The sequence below is a fragment of the Rhipicephalus sanguineus genome, chromosome 4 (genome assembly GCF_013339695.2).
Source record: "Rhipicephalus sanguineus isolate Rsan-2018 chromosome 4, BIME_Rsan_1.4, whole genome shotgun sequence".
NCBI lineage: Eukaryota > Metazoa > Arthropoda > Arachnida > Ixodida > Ixodidae > Rhipicephalus > Rhipicephalus sanguineus.
The window spans coordinates 93,110,281-93,129,225 of NC_051179.1; positions in this window are offsets into that span (position 1 = coordinate 93,110,281).

Genomic DNA, 18,945 nt, shown 5'->3' on the forward strand with positions numbered 1-18,945 from the left:
AACCAAAGCGATTGCCAACGGCCACGGCTGTCGATGTATCGGTTTCCTCCTGTCTTCGGTTATACTGCGCCATGGACCACCTCGTATTATTGTGAGCGATCGTGGTCGCCAGTTCGTGGCCGATGTAGTAGAAGAGCTCTTGCGTCTTTGTGCTTGTCAGTTTCGCCACGCAACCCCGTATCACCCGCAGACAAACGGTCTCGTCGAGCGCACCAACAGGACATTGACCAACATGCTTTCGATGTACGTCGATTCCAGGCACAAAAATTGGGATGACATCTTACCCTTTATCACCTACGCCTACAACACGGCAAAGCATGAAACCTCTGGTTACAGTCCATTCTATCTTCTTTATGTTAGACCACCCCGCAGCTTCCTTGACACCATTCTACCTTTAAACGCTCGTGCGGACTCTCCTATTGCCCAGACTCTCTGCCGCGCAGAAGAAGCACGTCGCATTGCTCAGCTCCGTACGTTGGCGTCCCAGGACCGCTCCAAGTTCGCCTACTATTCGCGACACAAGGACGTGTCGTACGAAAAAGGGGACAAAGTGTGGCTTTGGACACCACTTCGCAAGCGCGGTCTGTGCCAAAAGTTTCTGGCTCGTTACACCGGCCCTTTCGTCATCGTCGATCGCTTAAGTGATGTCACGTATTCGATCGCTCGCCTCGTAGCTCACGGCTACCGTTCTAGGAAGACGCAGCTTGCTCACGTCGCCCGCCTAAAGCGCTGTCATCCCCGTGACTCTTAGCACACGTTATTTATACTCGCCCAGAGGGCTTCGTCTGGGAAAGGAGGAGTGTTACGCTGAAGCGACAACGGAGGGGAAGGAAAAGGAGAACGAAGTGCGTCTGTCTTCGAAGCAACTCGGTGTCGGCGCGGCAACCCTTCGTCCCTTTCATCTGTTCACTTGTAAATAAACACACCCCATCGTAACAATATCTTAGAAGCCAGCCGGAGTCGCAGCCACAGCCACAGCAGTGTAGCCTTAGCGCTACAACCGCGTGCTGGCTATTCTAGTGCTAAAAAGCAGCGCCTGTCTCTGCACGGAAAACTTGCACTTTTGCGTAGCAGCCAGGGGCGTAGCCAAGGGGGGGTTTGGGGGGTTCAACCCCCCACCCCCCGAAATTTTGGAATTTTGCTTGCGTATATATACACACGCACATACAAACACATGCACGAACATACATAAAGTATGGTTGAACCCCCCCCCCCCCCCCCCCGGAAAAAAATTTCTGGCTACGCCCCTGATAGCAGCACTGGTGCTCTTGGAGAAACTGAAGTCATTTTCTGCCCGGCAGACTGTTGTGCCGGAGACGCTCGGACACAGTAACTCAATTCGTGATCACTGCAGTCTTAAGAGCACAAGTGCAGCGCAAGATTATACATTCTTCACAATATCCTCAGTTAGGACTAAATTCGCATGAAAATGAGAAGCATGGTGCTCTGATGTTTCTTTCCTGATGTTTCGCTCCTGATGTTTCAGCTTGTGGTAACAAGCTACAGCACAGCTGTTTCAGTTCACCAAACTTTCACATTAACAAACTTTTTCCTAAGGTCCCTTCGAGTTAGTTCAAGTAAAGTTTCACTGCCTTCGTGTGGATTCGGCACAGTTACCGAGAGCAAAAAGAAGCCGAGATAGGAGTGAATGACTTGTACTCTAGCGCACGCCCCGATGGGGGCTTTATATACTCCGTCCAGGCGGAGCGAAAAGCTTACTCTTCTAAAGGACGGAGTTTTTGGATGTACTGAAGCGATTATCTGTTTACATCCATCGGGGAATTTTTTCAGGTAAGTATGGGATAAAATTTTTATAACCATAGAAAAAAAACACCCTTTTCGCTGTCGTACAATGTGCCAGAGAACGTTTAATTTAGCACGGAAGCACACAACATCGATCACACGCAAACATGCGCACAAGGTTCGCAAAGTATTCCAACACTGACACTTCAGTCACCTGGTATATATAGGCACCGTATCTTGACCTTCCATGTATCTCCGGTGGGACACTTCTTTTCCGCGTAATTAAGCAATAAACATTCATGGAGTACGTGTACATTTATGGCGGGATCAAGATACCATTGAAGCACACCCATCTGGTACTATAAAACCGCCTGATATTCAACGACTTTTTAATTAGCGAATTTTAATTATCAGCTGGCACGCTGTCGCATGGGCTGAATCCGCCTTAGCAGTACTGTGCGTGATTCCGTAAAATGCATCTAATCGTACACAAACCGCGAGCGGCCATGCACGAACACTTCAGCGGCACACATTCAGCAACACCGGCGAAGAACCGCGGCGCCCCACCGCTACCGCGTTATCGCCGACGGCGTCGCTAAGCTTCTCACAGGAGTACGGCACTGCTATACGATGAACGATAGCTGGCGATCAGAAAATGATTGCTGCTGTGCAGTTTTCGTCGCCGTTTTTATTGCGATAGCAATTATATGGACAGTCTCGGGTGGTTCTTGCCGCCGCCGTCATGCACCGTATATATATATATATATATATATATATATATATATATATATATATATATATATATATAAGTCTCAAAGAAAAATAATTCAGAGAAATGCTTTCGAAGCGCGGAATCGAACCAGCGACCTCTCTCCCCGCAGCGCGTGGCGCTAACCACTACGCCACAAAGCGCGTATCCTTCAGGTAGCTATAACGGCGAGCGTTATATACACACCCTTCACCGCTGGCAGGACTCAGAGACGGCAGGCGCTTATAAGCGTTTCTTCATTACCAGCGAGATGTCGCGAGGAGCGCTATGGGCGCATTTAAAAATCGTCGGCCAGCTCGCTCGCTTCTTCTAGTATTTGCGCAGGGAGAACCTTTCCCTTCCGCTGTCTGCTCGTGCGGTAGTTCTGCCGGGGGGCGGATGTTTTTGCAGCGTTGCAGCGCGACTATCACGGGCCGCTTTTTCTTGTATCGCATTTATTGCTTCGCCCTTGCGGCGAAACTGTGACTTTTTTTACACACACAATAGAAAAAAACAGGTGTCCACTATCCGCGGAGTCTAAGCTACGGAGCGATGCATTTAGAACGAACGAGACGGCTCGCATTCGTGGTTCCTGTTGCTCGCAGTGCATCGGCGGCCGCATGTTGGTTCAATCTGCCTCGTATCGGCGCTCGCCTTCTCGCTAGACGTTTCACAGCGGTGGTCGCATGGCGCAGAAGAGACAGTTAGGAGCTGGTTGATTGATTGAATAACTTTATTATAAACAGTCCTGAAGCTCGGTTTTTTAGGCCGAGGCGTGCCGCATCCACGTCGGCACCACCAGTCCGAGACGGGTGGCGGCGTCGTGGGCCTTCTGGACATCCCTTAATTGATCGTCAAGTTCGTCGCTCTTGATAAGCCGCATCCACTTCTCCCATTCGCGGTCGGGATCGGCGAGAGAGGCGGGGCATCCCGCCATCACGTGTCTGATTGCCATGACGCCATTACATGCATCGCACACTGTCCTTAATTCCAGCTCCGGATAAATTTTATTTACGTTGTACGGTGTCGGGTAGGTACCCGTCTGCAGTAACCGCAGACTGACCGCCTGTGGTCTATTTAATTTTAGGTGTGGCAACGAAAAATGCCTACGCTCCATGTAGTAGTGCTTTGTAATTTCGTTGTACGACAGCAGTGAATCTTTTGTGTCCCCCGAATGGTCATAGACGTCACCTCGAGTTTGACCGGCACGGCATGTCAGTCCTCGTTCCCGATCGTTGGCGACCTCGTTGAGGTTCACTCTGGTTTCGTCCACTTGTCCCATATGCGCAGGAAACCATCTGATGGCTGTTTCTGGGATTTCTCCTTCTCCTAAGATCTTTCTTACGCATTTGGCTACTAGGCCTTTCTCAAAGCTTTTCACCGCCGTTTTTGAGTTGCTGTATACGTGGGTCCATTTGTTACTCCTGACCGCCAGAGTTAGGAGCTGGCTCGCCAGGTTTTTAAGCTGGGGCAAAGTTCCACGCCGTAAGCGTAACTCTTGTTCTTTGAGCGCCTTGATGATGATATTAACACAGGCAAAACCACATAGCATAGCCAACTGTAGCATGCGGCGCTCGCTCCACTCCGGCAGTGCGCTTCGATACCAATAACATGAACGAAGAAGACAAGGCGACGGAGCAGAGGGCTCGCAAGGCAGCAGCACTGGCTCACCGCCAAGACCCTGCGGTGAGAGCTTGCGAGGCCGCAGAGAGACGTCAGCGTCGTGCGGACCCCGAGATACAAGCGCGAAGCCGAAGCAGTGCGGAAGCGGCGGCAAGAGAACCTCGAACAGGTACGGGTGCGGGATGCAGCGGCCAAGCTCCGAAAGCGGTCGCTACCAGACGTTGGTGGTGCCGACGCGCGCTTCAAGCGCAATTTCCTCGGCCACACTTTCGGCCACAGCTGCAAGGTATGCGGCCGCTTGTGGTTCGACAACAACCTGACCACAATCGCTACTATAACAACGTGTGACGTCTTTATATGACAGTAGAGGAATTGTACGGAGCATTCACGGTTTACCCGACTATCTCCGAGCCAGCTCCTCAATCATCATTCACTTCGTGGATATGACGTGATTTTTAAAAACTTATTCATTTCAGCAGCCTTTATTTTCTGTGAAACATTCTTTGTTTCACCGGTGGCTAGTGCGAGCTCGTAGAACTCGCCACGGCGACCGGTGCGGCAGTGCGAGCTCGCTAGGCCGCTGGCTTGGTATCGACGGCGTAGCGAAGCCTTCATATTTCTTAGAAGTTGCAGCCGGTGAAATACCGGTGACACTACGAGAAGCGACCGTCGCCGGCGATTGGGGCGAGCGCGTCGCCGGCGCAGCTCTCACACCGGCTGCCGGCCGGCTTGATGCCGACGACCTAGCGAAGCCTACTTCTTACCACTTCGAAGTTTTAGCCAGTGAAACTCCAGAAGCAATCGCTGACGATCGCAACAGCTTACTTTTGTTACCGATGAAATTATTCCTCACAGTTCGTAATGCGCTGAAGCGAGGTATCCGTGGCGTGTCAGAGGCTAATAAACACGGGACAGCCAGCTGTCCGAGGTCGGACGCTGGCGCGGGTTGAACTTGCCTCTGTCCAGAGCGGTTCAACGGGAAAAATAGTCCTACTCGTCTACACAAAGCACTGATCGGCCGTTTGTTGCAAGACCTTTGTGCACTGGAGCTTGACACGGACGCCGTAAACAGACGCAGACACGAATACACACACGCACGTCGTTGCCAAAAGTGGCTTTTGGAGATCTCATGGTGGAGTTTGTAACCGCGTGAGCAGATACCCCGTGGGTAGTATAAAAGGTCGTGTCGGTTATATACTTCCGTACTTCGCAACGGGAGCATAACGACGGCATATGCCGTATTAACTCCGCTATGGCGGAGTAAATGATGCGGGCATGGGAGTTTTCGAGGCTTATTAGTTGATAAAACTCCCATCTGGGCTAATTTTTGCTTAAAGTGGTCAATCGATGCCGTAGGCTTAGCGAGTGGCGATGGTCGCTTCCGGAATCTCGGGGGACATAGATTACGTGTTTGCTAGTTTCTATTCTATCCTCTATAGCTGGCGCCACTAGACGTTGGTAGTTTATTCATCAATTGTTTCTAAAGACAATGCAAGGAAAATAGTTAATTTCGCCAAACAAACATGCATTGGAACTATCTGCAATGTTACAGCTTGCGGCAGTGATGGCATACCATCACTACCGCGTAATATATAATAAGCTTGCAACGTTGTTTTTCTACATCGTGCATACGCGAATGCGGCACCTAACCGCTACGTGGGCGTTGCTGACGTATTTTGGGCGTAGGTACGCTAAAGCTCGTTTGTGAGCGTTGCTACGCTACCCGGCACACTATCCGGTAAAGACGAAAAAACCTGGGCCAGGGGGCGCTGCTGCACCTTTCTGAAAAGCGACCCCATTTTTCGGAAATCTCGCTGTGCCGTTGCGCACGGCCCTCCGCCGGCGGTATGATTACATTGCGGCTGCGTGCATCCCGACTCTGCATGCGCGCGCGTGCTTTCTTTTAAAGACGATAGTCTTTCTTGGGGAACTTAAACGCAGAAATTTTGGTTTGTCTGTCTGTCTGTCTGTCTGTCTTTCTGTTTGTCTGTGTCACCCGATTCAGCCACCAGGCCAAAGTTGAACCACTTGCTTACCGCCCACCCATCTTGAACTGGTACGGCTGTTCATACTTGTGAACGTTGTCGATCAAAAAGTAAATATTACGCATACCTGAGGCGCAACATCACTAGGTAAGTATGAGGTGGTGTGTTCCTTTAATATAAAATATAGATACATAGTTCTAAAGACCCTAGTTTCTTAAGCTGCGGCTGCGCTGAAAATGCGGCTGCCAAATGTCATGCTATGCGCGCCGACGAACGCCCTCTGCCACGGAGGAAGGAAACCCTCTGCACAAGCTCATGTTTCCCGATGTATTGCCAGATGGCGTCCATATCTCACGCAGCGTAGAGTTACTTTATATGCTACCTTTATGTAGCAGAGTTGCGCATCTGTGTTCCAAACGCCGCTAGCAACCATGCATTGCGGAGAAGCTGACGCTCGGGCCAATTTTTGTATTTCTCGACGCCGCGAGAAATTTTTGTATTCTCGAGCCAATTTTTGTATTTCTCTGCAGCGAACTGAAATAACACTAGTAATCGACAGCCAATGTTCATCGCCGGCCTTCGACACACCAGACATGTTTATCGGCGGCACGGTAGGCATGCCGCCTGCAAAAACAGAGTGCGACTTCACCGCATAGCTGTGGTTGCTAGCCGGACCTATGCGCTACTCTGCTACCTAAAGGCAGCATATGCAGTGACTGTAACGCAGCGTAGACGCAGCGCCGCCTCTATCGTCTTTACACGGCATTTGCAGCGGAGCACGCAGATACGCGGCCAATTTTTCTCTCCCTCTCTCGCTTTCTGCTCGCGCTGCGCGTGCGCTCTTCAAGGCACTCGTGCGCGCGTTCTCCTCTCGCGCTGTGCTGAGCAGCAGTGAGCGTGATCTTGCTCGCGGTGCTCGTGTGAGCGTGCTTGCGCGCTAACCTCGCGCTGCACTTGCTCTCGCGTTATATTTGACTGCACACTCTTAAAAAAAAGGTAGTGCAACTTACTAAGTTTGAGGTAGTAAATTGCTGCCAGAACATTCACTACCTAAGTAGTAACTGCAGCTAGTAAACGGCAAGGTAGTAAAGTTACTACCATGTCATTTACTACCTGCAGTCACTACATACCAGAAGGTATTAACAGAAAGTTAGTAAATTTACTGCCATGACGGTTACTAGTTCCTGTTACTACTTATTGGAAGGTAGTAAGCTAAGCTATTGACATTACTATCAGAGGGTTACTACTTAGTTACTAAATGCAGGAAAATAGTATTTGAAAGTTAGCAAACTTCCACCGTGAATGTTAGCTATTTACAGCAACTACTGATGAAAACTTGCTACACCATCTGGCAACGTCAGTCAACTTCATGAACAAGAAAAATTGCATCTTATTGAATTGAAGGAGCATGCATCAGCTAATCTTACAGAAGTATATCCCTTATGAAAAAGTTTAATGTATTTCAATAAAGAGACTGATGTATGTAGACATCAGAATCATTAGACTGTCTTATGCCAGTCTAAAGCGCTTTCTAATGCACACCTAATGAGGGTCTACTAGGAATTGGCTGCTGTTACTGTGTAGAATTCTGACATATGAGTTTCAGCGTATTGCAGCCTTATGCCTGCAACAGAATGTTTGCTACACACAGGTCAATATATCTTTTTGTGGTTAACAAAACGAAAGTGTGTACGCTTTAGAGGATTGTAACAAAAGTATCAGCAGACCATTCCCAGCAATAACTACCAACAGCGTTCTTTACATGTAAGAGTATTTTGAAGCCAATAAGTAATCTTATAGGCCTATGATGCCGGCATTTGGAAACAAGCTCTACATTGTCAATTTATTTAGTTTCGATGAGACAATAAATGGGGCTAGTTCATTCAATTCCCATGAAAGTGTAGTTTTATAATCACAAACAAACCAATAAGATGCTGCGAGAAGTTTCCAGGAGTAAGAGTTTTTTTTTTTAATTTCTCGGCGCAGCACTGACGATAGGATCTCCTGTGCTGTACTGTTGTAGTGGTACAGTTGCTGTATTTGAAACCTGCAAGAGAGAGTGTGAAAATGTAGTTTGGCACTGAAGCGAACAGCTTAGCGCAACACATCCACAATTTCAACTGCTGCAATTTATGATTGATGACTTCCTGTTTTGAAATAGTGATATCATTTTTACCATTTTATTTGAATAATCCACGTGTATTCAATGTCCAACCCCACAGCCTTGGCTTCATGCTGCTTTGATCAAAAACATAAGAAAACAAACCGCTATGCAGCACTTCTGAGGGCTCTGGTGTCATAGATAGGCCAGCTATCATATACAGGCCAATTAGCTTGGTCACCTTCGTTGATGTAACGTTGCATAATAGCGTCCTTTCGCTACTCAAATAATAATTCATGCATGACTTCTGGATGCATCAGTAGGCCTATTCCACTCGATTGTTTTAAACAAAACTGTCACGGAGCAATTTGTAGCTCATGCTCAGCTTGTGCAAGGTGCATTTGAGCAATAGGCACGTGGAATGTGGAGCTGCATCTCTGTGATACAGCAACACAAATGCTAAATTCTAGTAAGAAGAATGATAAAATGGCGGTTGCTGTAACAACCTACAATATGTTTTATCGATATGTATGTTGCAACAGGTTACGAATCATTTCTACAAAAATTTAGAAACAGAGCATTAGAGGAAGCAAGCCAAAGGCATATTCACCAGGTACCATGAACAGGTCACAAAAGTTTTATGAAAATGGAAATATTTTTCATGGTTCCATGCTTGAGAGTACGCATTTACAATATCAGCTAGCAAATATTGCATAGTCATGAAATTGATCACCTCTATTTTACAAACATCAGAAGAATCTACCAGAGGATACAGGTGGGCAAGCTGGTTCATGAACATTGTGGCAAAGCAGCGAAGACAACAGGACAAAGAACATACAGGAGACAGCGCCGACTATCAGTTGGTTTCTTTATTGGAAAGGCAGAGAATATATAGGCAGGCAAACAAAAATCGAAAAACGGCACAAACGCTATCGAAAGTTTCAGCCGGCTGGTATTACTATCAATTTCGATAAGGGTTTACAAGGTGCGACAAAAGCAGATTTCATTAACGCCTAAACATGAGCAAAAAATGGCAAAAAAGAACGATGACATGGCGGTCGGTACGGAATTGAATAAAAACCGCTATAACCGGACATTTATAAATCAACAAAAAGCATGAACCAGTGTCTAAAAAAAACAAAAAGTTTTGCAAGCAAGCAGTGTTGTCGGTAACGCGTTACAAGTAACGGCGTTACCGGTAACGCGTTACTTTTTTCGGTAACTTAGTAACGTATTCGTTACTATTTCGGAACTGTAACGGGTAACGTACTTCCGTTAACATTTTTCGGTAACGTGAGGTGTCACGTTACTCGTTACTTTTTCATCCTGTAGGTGCCTTTTTCCCAGAGCTCGCTACGACGAATTCTTTTGTCGCAGCCTCGGAATGCTGTCGGCCTGCCAGGCATTAACAAAGAACGTGCGGGCGGAATCACTTTTGCTAATAGGAAAATGCGGGGACCAATTCCTAAGACGCGCCGACTACCTTTGGAAAAAGTTGGGCCATCGCCACACAAAGCTTGAAAAAAGCCGCGGAATCCGGCATGAGAAACTGTACGGATATGTTTTTCGTGGAAGTGGATTGTAGCAGGTGGATTGCTGGCACCTGCGCCTTTTCGTGCCCAAGAGACAGGCCGCCCGAAGAAAAAAGCGCATGGGCTGGTTTACTCCATACCATGTGCTGATCGTGAGGCTTCGTACGCGGGGGAAACAAAGAACTTCCCCGAGAGGCAACATAAATAGGACGTTGACGGGTGACAAAGTAGTAAACTCGCTGGGCACAGCGTGGTGAAAGACCAGCGCATCCAATTTAACAAGTCCCGCGTCGTTGACTTAGAAGCCAATTATTATAAGCGGCTTTTTGTGGAATCCTGACCCATCCAGGCGACAACTGGTAACGTCAACCGGTCTACAGGTGCTCTGCCGATCGAGTCTGCCTCAACGGAATTCTGCACATCATGGAGAATAGGCGTGAACCCACGGCAGGTAGAAGACCCTCAAAAAGAAAACGAGTGGGACGCGAAACGTCTAACTTTTTTTTGTAACGAAAAAAAAAAAATTGGCCGCGTATCTGCGTGCTTCGCTGCAAATGTCGTGTAAAGACGATAGAAGAGGCGCTGTGTGAGATATGGGCGCCATCTGGCAATACGTCGGGAAACATGAGTGCTGTGTTGCGTGCTGGTAGTCCCGGCGCAGCAGCAGGCGAAGACCGGCGGTGACCAACGCGACCGGCGGGGACGCCAGCCAGCCTGAAAACGCTGTTTGGCGCGAAGCGCTGAGGCAGAGAAACGTCCGCACTCAACGAGTACTCTCCACACACTCTTTTATTTACACGTCGCCTGGGTAAAACAGGAACGCCAGAGCGGCGCCCACAACCGGCAGCCTGAAGGCCGCCCACAACGCTGCTTTTTCATTTTTTAATAATTTTTTTTCACCTTCTTGGCCTTCTCAAAACTAAAGTTTTTCAACACCAACCCATGGCATTCGTACAGTGCAATACAGAACCGAAACCGAAACACAACCATGAGCTCGTGCGAAGGGCACGGAGGAAGGCAAATTTCAGCGCAGTCGCATTTTCAGCTTTGTTGAAACAGCGCTCACTAGACGACGAGGAGGTAAAAGAAGGCACAGGACAGGCAGCGCCCGTCCTGTGCCTTCTTTTACTTCGTCGTCGTCTAGTGAGCGCTGTTTCAACAAAGATGAACGCATACCAACTCGCTCAAGCTTCCATTCTTATGCATTTTCAGCGCAGCTTAAGAAACTAGGGTCCTTAAAATTACGTATGTATGCATTTTCTATTAAAGGAACACGCCAGCTAATACTTACCTAGTGATGTTGCACCTCAGATATGCATGATATTTACTTTTTGATCGACAACGTTCACAAGTATGAACAGCCGTACCAGTTCAAGACGGCTGGCCCTAGGGCAAGTGGTTCAACTTTGGCCGAGTGGCTGAATCGAGGGACGTGCCGACAAACAGAAAGCCAGACAGACAGAAAGACAGACCAAAATTTCTGCGTTTAAGTTCCCCAAGAAAGACTATCGTCTTTAAAAACAAACTTACTCACTACCTTGGTTGGCGTCGCTCTGTTTCAACCAAAACCCATGAATACCGCTGTCACACGAACAGCTTTAATCGCGGTTAAGTTAACTACGGTTACGGCTAACCACGGTTACAGGCAGGTGTTTATCACAAACGGGCAATTCCACGAGAGATCGTCACGGATCCGAAAATGGATGTTTTAGAGTTAATTGATTATTTTGTATTTTGTGCACATGCCACCCAATAGCCTGAAGAGGAACCTAGTTTTATTATTAGCTGCATAATTTACGAGCAAAAAATAGCGAACATATTCAATACAGAGGGACCGATTTTATTACCTGTCGTTCTCGAACGTTCACAGTGATGAAAAACGCAAATATTACCGTTACAAAGACATTTTGTGTATGACATGTATGCGCAACAAAGAGTACAGTAACATTGTTTGGAACTTGTAGAGCGAAGGAAACTATTTTTGAAGTGTCTAAATGTGCGACATTTTTTATAGTTGCTACATAATAGTTGCTACAACGTTGATAAGGCTTATCAACTTTGTTTTGAAAATGAATATTGCTTCTTTCTATCTGCAACTACAGTTAAGTTTCTGGTTATTGAACTCCTCAGCGAACGAGGCTGATCTTAAACACTCTATACAGGTTAACAGGTTGTATAGGTTAAAGTGAACAAAAAATGTATATTCTCCGATATTTTTTCAGTGACTAGGTTATTAAATCATTCCTTTATTACTACAAAATTTGCGCATCTATTTTGCTAGTAGAAGCACGCCGTCAGAATTACTGTAAACTTATTGAAAGTTCAGTGATGCTTTCTTTGCGGATAGCTTTAATAATTGAATCTCATAGTGTGTATAATGTCACATTGAGAAAAACGGCTTCACCATGTGCCAGTCAGAAGCCATCACATGCAATTCTACAGGCAACTTTAAGCCACTATAACGTAGCTAAAGTCCGGTACATTTGTGCAAATAATTCTCGTTAAAGCAGCATTTTGGGTACAATCGTTGTTTGGGTTCTAAGTTTTATGTGAAACGTAAATTTGTGATTGAAAAAAATTCCTAATCCGGGTCCCTGCAGCAAAGACACATTGAATAAAATTTATGATTGCGGAGTAACGGCAGAGGTAACGTCCGTTACTTTTTTTCGGTAACGGTAACGGTAACGCGTTACATTTTTTTGTAGGTAACGTAGGGCGGTAACGCGTTCCTTTTTTTATGGTGTAACGAGTAACGTATTTAGTTACTTTTTTTCAGTAACGCCTACAACACTGCAAGCAAGTGACAGCAAGGTTAGAAAACTGCAACCACGAACAAAACAGAAAACAAAACAAGAAAACAAAAGCATGTGACAACAAGCTTAGTGATCACAATTGAGGCTCATGGCAGCTAATTTCTTTGTGAAAGAGTGCTAGTGATGGCGCACTAACGCAAGCTGCTCCGCTTTTGTGAATTATGTGCGCCTCACAAATTTCGTGTGCGCATTGATCCCGATACTTGAGAACTTGCACATTGTCAACTTGCACACCGTGCATTTGACGAGAACCTCCAAGATTTGCAAACCACTAAAGAAGTACCCGTACAAGGTGAGCTGAGGTTCGTGAATTTGCTGGTCGTTGTCCATGAAGACCACATCTGCTGGAGTTATTTTCCTTGGTCTCAGAAGAATTCGCTTCCCTATCCTTCTGCGCGCTCTAAGCTAGTTTAAAGAGGAATAGGCTATTCCGCCATGAGAAACGCCCTCATCCGATCATGCCCTCAGTGGACGGAAACAAGTTTTATTATTCAGGTGGAACGCTCGAGGGGCGCGTGGTTTTCTAGTGCTATTTTGAGCTCCCTAGCTGAAAAGCTGCTCGTCGCTCTTAGAATGACCAGAAATAACAGGCCAAACAAGCACACTCGCTCTCGCTTGGCTGTCGTTCCCTACATTCACGGTTTCTTTCATATATGAGGTTCAAGAAGACTGCAGGCAGAGTAGGCGTAAGAGTTTTGTTCTCCGCCCCAAACCGTCTGGCCTCCCTATGCAGGCTAGTGAACAGGGATGAAACAATCTCTATTTGCTGTGACAAGAAGCACAGAAATCGTTTCATTGAATGCGTGAAGAACGTCGTTTATGACATTCTATTGTCATGCGGCAGATCATATTGTAACGGCGCCTCTGAAGCGAGAGAGATGAGCGGTGGGAGAAGACGACGAAGAGGACTATGTTGTTGATTCAAGTGTCTGGTCTGAATGTTTGAAAAACTATTATTGCACTCTTTCATTGAAGCGTACGTTTTTTTGCACATTTATTACTATTATTTATTTATTTATTCTTTTTATTGGCATCAGCATTCAATACTCAAAATACCTTTAACAAATTTTTTTTTTCGTAAGATGACTTCTTGGCCAATTCCCCAGAGTGGGTATGAGCCATGCAGTAGAGGCTACTACTACTACTACTACTACTACTACTACTGCTTCCGTAGCCTCACCCCATCCAGTGCTCCGCCGCTGAGCGTTCTCAATAAACGCCCCCTGACTCGTAACATCGTGGTCGAGGTGCTGGGTACGTCCAACCACGGAAGTTGTTCCACCAAATTCAAATCTTCGTCGCAGTCGTCGCCTTGCGGGTCTTCCGCCAGTGCAGCTTGACATGTCTACTGACGCTGACGCTACGACATCAACGCCTGCTTGTCCTTCGCAGCCTTACAGACAGCCACGGCCCTACGGAGGAAAACCTGGGGAAGACGTCGACCAGTGGCTCACCCATTACGAGCGGGTGAGCAAGAGCAACAAATCCGACGCAAACGATCGACTCACAAATGTTGTGTTCTCGTTGACCGACACCGCTCTCGTCTAGTACGAGACTCACGAGGACGCCTTAACAACGTGGAGTATTTTTGTTGAAGAACTGAAAAGCTGCTTCAGTGACGCCACCGCGAAGAAAAAGCGTGCTGAGTTCACACTCGCCCAGAGGGCTCAACTTTCTGGTGAGACTTGCACCGCATACATTGAGGAGATCTTGAAGCTGTGCAAGACGGTGAACCCATGTATGTCAGAGGAAGACAAGGTTGGGCATCTCTTGAAAGGCATCGCTGAAGACGTGTACAACTTCCTCATCGGCAAAGATAACTTGAGCTCTGTGTCCGATGTCATGCGGCATTGTCGGACCTTCGAAACGTTGAAGATGCGCCGAATAACTACCAAGTTCGGCCGTTTGTCTAACGTGAAGACGGTAGGAACTGTTGATGTGAGCTCGTCGTCAGACCTTGCCTCAACGATACGCCAAATCGTTCGCGAAGAGCTGCTTCGGCGTGAAGAATTAACTTCGTCTCCGCCACGTTTCGCGAGTGCCTGCTCAGCACAAGATACCCCATTGCCAGGCCCTGTTCCAGCATGGCAGTCCGTGAACGCTACCATGTCCGTTATCACACGGAAGCGCCACGTGCCATGGCGCCACCTTCTCTGAGGTCCGACTACCAACCGCGTCCTCGTTTTCCCCGCCGCTATCGTCGAGCGCCCACTGGTTACGAGGCGAAGCCCACCGGTGTAACGGCGCCTCTGAAGCGAGAAAGAGGAGCTGTGGGAGAAGACGACGACGAGGACTTTGTTGTTGCTTCCGTAGCCTCACCCCATCCAGTGCTCCGCCGCTGAGCGTTCTCAATAAACGCCTCCTGACTCGTAACAATATCTAGGACAAGCCGGACGGTGCATAAATGACAGAATGCGTGAACATGCCAATTCTTTAAAAGCAACAACAGGTAGTAACCTGGCATTGTACATCGTGCGGCTGCTCCCCTTTGCTTGACAATGTGCAAGTTCTCACGAAATATCAGGATCAATGTGCACACAAAATATGTGAGGTGCACATAATTCGCAAAAGGGGAGCGGCTTGCGTTAGTGCGCCATCACTAGCACTCTTTGACAAAGAAATTAGCTACCTTGAGCCTCAATTGTGATCACTACGCTTGTTGTCGCATGCTTTTGTTTTCTTGTTTTGTTTTCTGTTTGATTGTTCGTGGTTGCAGTTTTCTAGCCTTGCTGTCACTTGCTTATAAACCTTTTTTTTATACCCTGGTTCTTCGTTATTGTTGATTTATGAATGTTAGATTTTAGCGGATTTAATCAGTTTGGTACTGACCACCATGTCATCGTTCTTTTTTGCCATTTTTTGCTCGTGTTTATGTTTTGACGAAATCTGCTTTTCCCGCATCTTGTAAACCCTATCCAAATTTATAGTAATGCTGGGCGGCCGAGTCACTTGATAGCGTTTGTGACATTTTTCTATTTTCGCTCGCCTGCCTACAGATTCTGTCTTCCCAATAAAGAAATCAGTTGATAGTCAGCGCTGTGCCCATTGTCTGTGCTGTTTTACCAGAAAGAAGAATCCACATTCGAGTGTGTTGTTACTTATTAAACATCTTGACAGCATAGCACAGCTACTCAAGAAAAGAGCAGATAGCAGTGCTTAACTCACAACGAACTTTTCTAGAAATCACGCAGATACTTAATATAACACCTGAACCCAAGTGTTTTCACAGAGATAACATCATTTACAGTGCATGTACAAACAGCGAAACGGAGTAATCACATGTACACCCTGGAGAGAAGCGAGGAGCACTGTCCGTTTATCTCGTGCTCCCTCCTGAGTATGTACTAACAAGGCTATTCAAGGCATCATCATACAGTGCATAGCACATATCTTTGTGTGGTAGGGCTCAATCTGTCTCGTGAACTTTGTGACGCACAGATTCATGGTACCTTTATAGATGTGGTAGGATCATGTTCCAAACAATGTGATTAAACATATGTGTATGCCCTGCCTTCTAATGAAGGCTCTCTCCGATACAGATTATCACTTTCAGGCTTATCAATCATTTGACAACAAGGCTTTGTTAGAAGGAAAATGTAGTAGCTTGTTACAAGACGCTGCTTAAAACTAGGTTGTGCCACAACCTATTAAAATACCATAAATCTGTTCATACATAGCAGTAAGGTCACAAGAGGGAATGTTAAGGCCCACCACATAGAGAAATAGGGCATCGGAATGCGCTGCGAAAGTGTGTCCTACAGCTTTGCATGAGTCAGTTCTGCATCTCTTGATAATATAGTGGCAGAATATATGTTTCATTGCCTTTTGCTGTTTGTAAATGCATGCAGATGACGTCATCAATGCAAGAACACGTGGGTACGCATAATATTGAAACCATTATGTTTATCGCAGAGACTAGGGAATACAGGACAAGAAGGGACATAGATAGGCGCTAAATTTTAAGTGTTTTTTGGAGTCAGATCACACATATTTATAATTTAAAAAGAAAAACTTCGACATGCGCAGACACAGCTGCGTCCAGGAAAAATAGTTCTTTCTTTGACAAATAGTGTAATGACACACTAACGCAATCTCGGCCAAGATTATGAATACTTGCCGATTCAATTATCAATGCAGTATAGTTTCTTTACTGTTTGGCAAACCGGCAATCGCTGCCTTTCTTTACATTGTTGCAATGTTCCCTGAATTTTTCGTTGAGATGCTTCCCCATTTGCCCTCCATAATGCTTACTCCATGATAGGGGTATCTGATAAACGGTACCTTCTTTGCAGGGCACGTAACTTGTCCTGTGATTCTCCTCTCCTCTGCCTCTCCTACGAGTATCTGGGTTGCTGTTTTTCCATAGTTTAGCGTGCTTATTTGAGGCCATGAACACTATGCTGATGATCCCTAGCACCAACCGTTTTCATATTGTTGAATATCCCATGTAGATATAGCATAGTGGCAAACATTTTTCGGCCATCAAGATTTGCCTCTTTTTTTTTTGGCTTGGCAACTGGAAGGTGGTTTTCTAGGTAGGGTATATGCAACCCATATAGCAAGGTGAACAGGATATCCTGCTTGTTCCAGGGGAGTTCTTTGGAAATTAAGGCTTGTCCACAAGTAATAGGAACAGAAATGTTTACCGCGTTAGCGAGCCACAGTGGCATAGGCAGAAATTCATTTCGGGGAGGAGGGCGGGTGGGGGCATAGGCGCGGACTGCTACCCCCTTGCTACGCCACTTACGAGGCGGTGCCAGACAATGCTCCTTTTTACCATTATTGAGTGGGAGAAACTAAAAGGCAGCAATGGCTTCTTTCCCATCAGTTCGTATGACTAGCTCATGCACTTTTTATGCGAATGAAATTGTACATTCAGGAACCTGATATTGTACAATCCTTGCGCGGATGCTCGTGGGTAAGCACCAGTGGGTGTTAGTAATCATGTGCCATTGTTAATATGTTAGTGGCTTCAGATTCGAAAGAACCTTTGTGGTATTTAATAAAGAAAGAGGCAGTCATCCTCATATTTAAAACATTTAAAAACTTATGTGATTGCATATTGTACTAAATAATCCTGTTCCTATTTCTTGTGGACGAGGCTTGATTTCAAGAACACACTAGATGCAAGCAGGATATCCTGCTCCCCTTGCTGTATTGGCTGCAGGAGCCCTACTAAGAAAACACCTTCCAGTTGCCAGGCCAAAGAAACGGCTAATAGTGATGGCCAAAATATTTTTGCCACTCTGTCATACCTGCACAGAATATCTAACAATATAAGAACGGTTGGTGCTCGGGCAATCATCAGCATAATGTTCACGGCCTCAAATAAGCGTGCTAACCTATGAAAACGTTGCAACCCAGACACTCACTTGGCTGCGATAGGAATCAGAAGACACGTTATGCACTCTGTAATGAAGACATCGTTTATCAGACCATGGGATAAGCATTATGTGGGGCAAATGGGGCAGTGTATCAACGAAAGGATCAGGGAACAATGAAACACAAAGAAAGGCAGTGATGACTGGTCAGCTGAACACTGGAGCATGTGTGGTTGCTTCTCACTTTTTGATGAGAGCTTTATTGTGCGTAAGCAGAGCGACAAAACTACTACATTAAAATTGAGTCGGCAACTATTAATAATCTTGGCTGAGATTGCGTTAGTGTGCCTTCACTATCTTTAACAAAGAAATAATTTTTTTTCGATGCAGCTGTGCCTGCGCACGCCCGAGTTTTTTGTTTCATGGCAGCACCGCACAGTTTCACCACACAGTTTCATGGCAGTACAAACAACACAGATGTTCGGTGGAAAATGGAGGAGGCTTGAAGAGACAAAAAAATCTGCAAACAGGGTATGTCGCTGCAGCCAACTCTTGAACGAGTAGACTTGCCTTCATCAAGATATCAACATCAAAAATTAACAGTTGCTCCCTTTATGAAGACAACTCCAAGTTTCATAACGTTGACCCTGGCGACATTCCATGTTCAAAGGTTACAAACTCAACAATACAAACTATTCCACGTTCCATGTTCAAAGGAATGCAAACTAATGAATATGCATTGCACTGAAGTGCAGTGAAGATATGTTTACTACCGCTAAGCTAAAGGCCAATATATGCTGTATCTCAGTAGGTGCTACGTGTCCAAACTGTCCCAATCTAGTGATGAAAAGAAATGCCTACCACTCATTATGGCTTGCCCGGGCTTGCAGGAAGTGTAGTTCTATATTGTACTGCAGCCTGTCCTCTTTGTCGGTGCCATGAACAGCTCCCATCACTGATACATGCATAACAGATACCACAAAGAAATGTTGATTTTCACGCAAAACAAACCCAACCACACACAGACAGTGAGTACCAAACATGTCTTCAGGCAAGTCTATATTCATATATTAAAGAGA